The sequence below is a fragment of the Octopus bimaculoides genome, chromosome 8 (genome assembly GCF_001194135.2).
Source record: "Octopus bimaculoides isolate UCB-OBI-ISO-001 chromosome 8, ASM119413v2, whole genome shotgun sequence".
NCBI classification, from domain to species: domain Eukaryota; kingdom Metazoa; phylum Mollusca; class Cephalopoda; order Octopoda; family Octopodidae; genus Octopus; species Octopus bimaculoides.
Genome location: NC_068988.1, coordinates 39,453,795 through 39,462,916, shown reverse-complemented (window position 1 = coordinate 39,462,916; position 9,122 = coordinate 39,453,795).

Genomic DNA, 9,122 nt, shown 5'->3' with positions numbered 1-9,122 from the left:
TATATGTGTGTGTGTGTGTGTGTGTGCGCACGGGCATGCACGCACACACACATATACACACATATATATTCTCTTGGTACAATGTCACACATTTGATGAGAGGTGCTCATCAATAAAGTCGCTCTACCTGTCTGTTATTTATCACATCGATCGCGCAAAATCAACTCCGATGAGATTCGATGTCTGAACTTCAATAAAACATAATTAAATAGCATGAGATTTCTTCGCCTAACACTATATATTCCGTCATTATAACGAATTCGAATGTAGACAGAAATAAGAAATAACATTTTGTGGAGAGTGAGTTGTTCGATTCCGCAAGCACCGAGTAGTTGAGTGTTATTTATTGCAGCAAATTCGGAAGGACGAAAGATAAAATCGGCCCGCGGAGGAGTATGAACTTCGATGCTCAACACAATTTGCCAATCCGCAGCCCTATTAGCTATTTCTAATTAAGTTGATGGAGAATAATGAATGAATGAAAGGCAATGGTGGCTTCGTTGGTATCTGAACTCAGAACGTATAACATCGGAAGAAAATGCCGCAAAGAATTTTTTTTCTGATGCTGTATCGAGTCTTCAAATCTGCTAACCCACCAATCTGTCATAATGATATCGAATTTTGGCACAACGCTAGCAATTATCGGGAGAAGGGGTGAGTCAATTGCATCGATCCCACTACTCAACTGGTACTTATCTTATCGACTCCGAAAGTATGAAAGGCAAAGTCGACCTCAGTGGAATTTGAATTCAGACCATGAACACGGACTAAATGCTGCTAAGCATTCCTCCCGGTGTGCTAATGATTCTGCGCGCTTGCCGCCTTCCAATTCCTGCTTCTAATTCTATCATAATTCTTTCATATACACTGAACCGCAAAAGAAACGTGGGACGTGTGTGACTGAAATATGTTTTAATTCCATTATGCCAGCGATAAATTTTGATAAATCTGATAGTCAATTTTTGGGATGCACTTTGACCAGTCTCTGGGTTTTTGTCATGTGTTCTGGTAGTGTGCGGATCCAGCACATCGAGATTGTAGGACGTGACATATTCAAGACCGTATATGCCCTCCTTGGGTGTTCAAAACGGCCATACACCATCGGTACATGGAGTGCATGAGGTGGTTCACAAAAGCCATTGGCACCTGTGCCCACACCCTTGGGAAAGCTGTCTCCAGTTCCACACGAGCTGCCTGCCTTGATTTCATCGCATTGGTGTTCAATTGGGTTCATATCCGGGCTGAGAGCCAGCAACGGCATTGTTCTAATGTTGTGCTGACGCAGGAAGTCCATGGTGACTCTGGTCGTGTAGGAAGAGGCATTGTCATGCTGGCTATGGTGACGTGCAAAGAAGGGCACGATGTGGGCTCTTAAGATCTAGTCAACGTAGCGCTGCACTGTGATGCCAATCCCTCCACCTGCACCAACATTTTGTAACACATGGGGCCTATTTCTCTGATTTAGGCCTGTTTCACCCCAAAGCATGATGCATTGGCCACCCCACTCATCTCTCTCCATGACACATGCGTCTCTGTAGCGTTCACCCCTCCAACACCACACCCTCACTCTGCCAGCCGAGATGAAAACACAGTACAGGCTCTCGTCAGACAAGAGTATCGACCTCCACCGTTGATGCAGCCAATGTCGGTGCTGTGTAGCCCACTGTAGTCGTGCCTGATGGAGGCGTGCAGTGAGGACAGGCCTTCGAGCAGGAGGTCGGTAACGCAGGTTGTTGGTGGTCAGTTAACATCGTACCGTGTCGTCGCTGATGGGTCACTGTCCAGTGCCAATGGTCATGGGAGCTGTCATGCTGGCCCGTCTGAAGCGTTCATGCAGGTGTTGCAGGTGGATGAAGCGGTCCTGCCTGGGCGTGGTCACCTGGGGGTGCCATCGGTGGGCACGGTCTGTAGTGCTGTTGGTGCTGTTGTATCACTGTTGCAGGCGGTAGATGGTGCTGACATGAACAGTGTAAGCTTTCGCAACAACCGGAGCACGTTTTCTGCTTGAAATCGGTCGATAGCTTTTTCTCTCTGTGCTGCTGACAATCGGGTCATAACTGATGCATCCAAATTAGGAATTTGTTCTTTATTAACCATTAAGGTCGAAACGCAGATTGGACGCCACAAAGACAAACAAGACAGCACAAACAAAAAGATGGAGGAAAAAAACGAAGGAAAAAAGATAGAATGTGAAAAAATGAAAAGGCGAAATGACGGCTACCGAAACCTCACATTCCAAGCAGCCACGTTGAACTTCTTTCTATTTTATTTTTAAAATAGAACGTTTGCAAATTGAGTCACTTTTCCTTCTTTTCTTTTTTTTTAAACGTTTACACACCGAGTCTCTTTTTTCTCTCTTTTCTCTTTCCACTTCCTCTCTTTTTCACCTTTTTAAAAAGACAGTTGCTCTACAATCTCTTGTCACCCACCAATATAGTGTCCATAATAATCTCTATGTCCTGCGGGGCAGCATGGATGATTATCTCCAGCCTTTGCTCTAGCCTGTTTTGTTTTGGTATTCTTGATGCTTGGAGGATTGTTATCCCCTCCTCCAAGCCGAATGTTATCGCCGCTACCAGCCAGACAACATCCACCTCTGATGGGATTTCTTGGACCCTCACCCGGGAAGTTCGCCTTCCAAGATATGATGGTGGAAGAATAATTTCATCCGTCTTCAGTGGGGCCATGGAGTGTTGCCTGGCTATTTCCTCTATTTGAAACCACACTTCCAGCGAAGGATATTTGTTATCCCTGGCCAGGTACGTAATTTCCGGCCAGATGGGTCCAAAGGACATTTCGATTTGGACCCTTGTTCCCACATCTATATTTTCTCTTTGACTATAAACGTTTTAATTATTATTATTTTCTTCAACGTATCCTGAGTAACTCTGCGAGGAGGGGGTCAGCTCAATTACGTGCCCCTCCTTTTTCAACAGGTCCTTGAACTTCTTTAAATCCTGCATTTCACATTTTGACTCCTCTTTTGAAGTGCCGGCCGTAACCGCAAAACTTTTGATACTTTTCTTGTTGTTAACATTCATTAGGCTTTTTCCACTTGACAGTTCCTCCTCTATGTTATTCAAGAATTCCATTAATTCACTCTCCGACAAATCCAAGTCAGAAAGACTTAACTTTTCACAACCAGTATTTAAGTTATACCAAAAGCGCTTCTCCACTTAAAAAAGGGGAAAATGATACCAAAACCGCCGCAAAGCAGTAAAACAATGGTGTAAACTGTCATATACAAATAAACAAGCGACACTGGCCGTTAAGAACGACGCTAAATCTTGCTGGACAAATTTCGAATACCAGGAACGCGGTTCAAGTTGATTTTTACATTCATAATCTCCACAAGATACATATACATTTCAGTTTTCATGACAACAGTTTGCGACTGCCGGTATTCAACGCAGCAGCGTTTTAGCGTCTCCTTTCAGGAAAAGTTGAAAGGTTACCAGCAATTTGAGTCTTAGCCATAAACCTTGAAATATTTACACTTACATTCCCGAAATAAATTTTCAGAATTTACCATATAAAAGCGACACTTGAAAATTTGCGTTTCTTTTGCGGTTCAGTATAAATAAAAACGCACGACACATAGAGATAATTTATCCATGGAAAGTGAGCGACATTATTGTAGCTAAGTGTATACATCAAGACCTCTACGCCATTACCACCAGCACAAGTACAATCACCACTGCCACCAACACCTTTATTACTACAGCGGACACGGTATATAAATACATATCTTTGTGTGTGTGTGTGCGTGTGTGCGTGCGTGCGTGCGTGCGTGTGTGTTATCTATCATCGATAGTAGATATAAAATATGAAATAAAATTGTTAGTAAAATATATTATTACATAAATAAGTGCTTCCAGCTGTTTAGTAAAAGTTCCAAAGCAAACAAGTCTTGTGAAATAAAATTATATTTTATCAATATAAATAAAATAGGAATAAAATAAAGAGATGGTTTTTCAAATTTTGTTCTTACGTTTAATGACGACTCTATATAGGAAATGTTTATAGGAATATGTATATAAACACAAGTTTCAGTTCTTGGTTATGCTATCGTTTAGATTCAGTGTGACTTTTCAGACTGACTTGTTTGTTTTGTTTTGCTTTTACGTTGCTATTTTTCATTGCATCCTTATCTGAATGTAAAATGTAGTTTATATAGTTTAAATATCTCTATTGGAATGTCCTCTCAGATGATAGCAACTTTTAGCAAGAATTTATCATAAATACATGCCGCAAAACTGTTCCTGTTTCACAGATCTATCGGAATTAATCTCTGCAGTATCTATAACAGCTAAAAATTATCATCATGTATCAACAAAGTTATAAAAAACTTTTAATGTATTTTAGTTTTTCTTCTTAGTTTTACCATCTTCTTTGTTTCACATAGATCTTGTGTTGTTTTTACTACTCAAGTCATGACCAATGACCAAAGATTCTTTAAGAATCTTTCATCAATTTTCGAACATTTTTTCTTAAGATCTTTCCGGTTCACATCACAGTAATGTGGGTGTCTACAATACTTCTGTTGAATTCTTTATCCATGATTTCATCTTCTTAGAGATTGTACAAAGAGTGTCTACAACCACAGGCACAATTTCAACATTTCTCAAACACTACACCCTTGAAAATTTTCAGATTTGAATATTTCTCAGTCTTGTTCATTTTCACACATTTTGGAAAAGCTGCGTCATTATGGAAATGCTATGTCAATTATTGTGCAACATCTTACTTCCTTTCTTTTTTTCTTTTTTTTGCTAACGTCAACAGTGTCATCTCATCTCATTTATTTCATCACAATGATGAAGGCTCACTGCGCATTGACTTGTTAATATACCTCTGCATTGAGTCGGTATGCTAGCAGAATCGTTAGCACGCCGGACAAAATGCTTAGCAGCATTTCTTCTATTTTTAACTTTGCTTTTCATCCTTTCGGAGTCGATAAAATAATGTACAAATTGAACACTGGAGTCGAACTAATCGATTTATCCCTTCCCACTTGCTGCCGCTGTGCTAAAAGTTGAAACTAATAACCCAGTTGATGTTCGTATCAAAAGTTGATGTTCGTATCACCTATTAGCTCTACTCGAATTAAATTTTCTATATAATGAACGATGCATCCAAATATTGACGCATTCTCTTATCTATTTTCGTTGAGCAAGTTATTTCATTCGCTTACTATATGAATAATGCTTTAGTCTACTTAATGAAGGTTCATTATATTTATTGATGTGATATTTCACATAGTTTGTTCCAAGTACTTGTTCTGGTGCATCTTAGATGAATGCATAACTTCCAAACATTAGGTCTGACTTTCACACCCACTCTCATGTCCCTTGCTTATCCACACTCTTACTCATATCTCTGACAAACTATCCGTACTTTACGCAGCGCACCACAATGAGTCTTTGTTTTCTTTTCTTATAACTATATAGTAATCCTTATCAACGTAGTCTGCAGTCTCTGTCACTGAAACTTCTACATCAACCAACAACAATTCTGAACTATTAGCTACATACTGTCTCATATTTTCTTTACTTTTTATACCTCTCACACAATTTATCAAACTTCTTTATTTATTTTTCCAGTCTTAGAATATCACTTTACGGGTGTAATCCTTCATGAGTTGTCATCGCTTTCCTCATCTCTGGGTAGCCTCTGAAGTTTTATTTCTATTGCATTTTAGTATCCCTGTTTCACATATCTCATCACTGATACCGTCCATGCATTTATTGCTAATATCATATTTCGTACATTTAACTTTGTCTTTAAATCTAATTTTAACTTTCTTTGGTGTTATTTTCCAAATAGTTCCTTCCATTCAGTCTCTTTGGCACTATCGGCTTGTAGTATTCTCAAGTATTCCCTTCATTACCTCGCCAACACTATTCCATCTGCTTACACCATCCATCCTGTTTTGTTTTGTTTTTTTTTTGTTTTTTTTTCTATAAGTATACCACACTTCTTTATCTGGAATTCCATTCCTGTGTCATTTCTAAGTAAATTAACAGTTCCCACACTCCTCTAGCAACTTAAGACCATCCATAAAAAAATTGGTCGGCTTTAAATTGTTTTTTCTTTCTTTTCATGTTTTTCGCAATATTCCTGTTAACGGTAACATCTCCAATACAAGTAATAAGGGGATACACTATCACATGAAAATTCCCTTTTCCTCAACTTCTCTCAGCAACTCTCCCGACGTTGTCAATTTCCTCTTACATTGTGAATATTACTTATCTGTTATGTTATTACCAAAACAGATAAACGGAACATTTTCATTCATTCCAGTATCCAAGAATAACGAACAACATCGTAAGCCTTTTATAGTCTATCCATGCCATCGCTAATCTAGTGTCTACCCTTATAAATTTTCAAAATAGCTTCAGTCAATCAGAAATTAATCTCTGCGCGTCTGCTCGTTTTTTGTTACGTCTCGTCTGCTGTTTTTGTCCCTCGAGTGTTATTTGTTCGTTCTCAGGGAAAGCATACATACATCCAAGTACTTTCCGGTTCGTAATTTCCACATCAGTGAAAGACAAAATACTGGACGGAAATTATCAGCCAAAATTTCGTTTCACCGTGTTTCCCAAGCATAAAAGCGTTTTCCCGAATGCCATCCATGAAGATGAAGGCGCGTAGCTTGGTGGCTAGGGTATTCATCTCACGACCCTACGATCATGAGTTCGATTCCAGGCAGCGCGTTGAGTTCTTGACCAAGACACTATTTCTCGATGCTCCAGTCCACTCAGCGGGCAAAAATGAGTCATACTTGTAATTCAAATGGTTATCTTTGTCACACTCTGAGTGATATTGAATTTTCCTGAGAAGTACGTTAAGGGTACGCGTGTCTGTGGAGTAGTTAGTCACTTGCACGTTACTTTCACGATAGGTTGTTTTGTTGATCATATCAACCGGAACACTCGTCATCATAAGAGATGGAGATCCTGGTCATAAATGTATCGGATCTCCAATTAACATTTCTTTCGTATAAGTTGAATTTCTTCACTCAGAACCATTCTACACCATCAGATTTCGATGTTTTCAGTTGAGTATGTTATGAAAATGTTTTCTATTAACTATCGCTATATCATTGCAAATACCATTTTCAATTGCAACTATTTTGTCCTACTTTAATTCTTCTAGCCTATGATTTTTACAATGTACTCTTCCTGTGCCCAAACCCAACTTAACCATTCTTCCTTTCAAGGTCGATGAAGTAAACTACCATCCAAATACTGTATCTATATAATCGACTAAACGCTACCCCTAAAACTCCCAGTCTTATGTCATTAGTCTCTTATTCTTTTGCTGCTGAACAACTCCACATACTTAATACCTCCACTTTTATTTAAATTAGTATATTTCAAGATCTTTACTAATTCCTTGTTTACAATGTTTATGCCTGAAGTAATTGCTACGTATGCTTTTATTTCATCACCTCCTCCTCCTCCTCTTTCTCTGCCTTACTTCCCCTCTATTTTTGATTTGTGATAAATACTCACACAAGTTATTTACTGTTTTTGTAATGTCCTCCTCATCAAAAATAGCCCTGTCGCAAATAAAGGAAATTAGAATTGTAGTAGCAGTAGTAGTAGTATCAGCAGCAGCAGCAGCAGCAGCAGCAGCAGCAGCAGCAGCAGTAGTAGTAGTAGTAGTAGTAGTAGTAGTAGTAGTAGTAGTACACTTGAATTTTTTGTATCAGTTGCGAGGTGGTGAGCTCGACTGAATGACATTTTAGTTTCCATAACTTTATAAACCATAGTACCAGGCAACTACAGTGATCGATTAAATGGTTTATATCTACCCCACATATTTTGTAACCTTGTGTCTATGTTGAAAGTATTTATTATTGTCATCTATATTTAGAGAACAATTCATTCAAGTTTGTTTTTTTGCTTGTTTGTTTTTCACAATTCGATACCAAATACGAGTCAATTACTAATTTTAATTTAATGTCATGTGAGATATTGCACTTGTGTTATAGTTCGCTATTTTTATAATTATAAAGGTGGTAAATATTTCTTATCCCATTGTCAATTCTACTGTGTCATAGCAGAGAGAACCTACTTTAACCACATCGACCATCCCTCGTCTAAGAATATCACCATCAACTGCACACTTACCTCCTGTCAATGTTCGACCTTAGCACTAACCATATTGTCATCACTATTCAAGAAAAGCCTTTAAAAAATTATGAGATCGGTCCATTTTCCTTTAACTAGCTCTAAAAATAACCCTAAGCAGACAACTATTATCAATTTAATCTACCAAAATCCTTCTTGGAGGATATCTAACTTCCTATCGCAGATGCAAATCGTGAAGTTTTTTCACCATCCTCGCTACCATCAATCTTTTCCTCTTACTCCCATACTTTCTGTTCATCATCCTTGTCACCTATTAGCATTATCATCCTCATCACCATGCGCCACTCAACTGATTCTCATCATCATCTTTATCCTCCTCATCATCATCGTGATCACTATTGCCATCATCAGCAATCTCTTCAAGTTTAAACAAGCTAAGAAAATTACCGTCCTTCGAGAATCCCGATTAATTCTGCTGATCTTTCGCTTGTACTCTCTCACTCATAATTGATACTTTTTTCACTTTCTCTCATTTTCTCTCTCTCCCTCACTAGCTATCTCTGTCTTCTCTTTATTCTATCTCTTTCACTCTCTCTTTCATTCTTTCTTTCTCTCTCTATCTTTCTCTCTCTCTCTCTCTCTCTCTCTCTCTCTCTCTCTCTCTCTCTCTCTCTATTACATACTCTCTCTTTCCTCAATTCCTTGCGTAACAATATTAAAGATCCAGTGGTGCTTATTCTATGAAACCAGTAAATCAGCAAAAAATAATGCCCTATCCTGTTAAAGAAGAAAGTCCCATTGAATAAAATAGTCTGTAATGTGCTTCTATCTGGCTAAAGAATAGAATGGATATGTTATGGATATTTTTGATCGAAGAACTTTTATGGGTCAAACTCATCAATGTTCAAAGACCTGCCAAAAGTTATGGTTACCATTTCATAATTATTGTAATGCACACACATACTTACACACACGTACACACGCACATATGCATATATATATATATATATATATATATATATA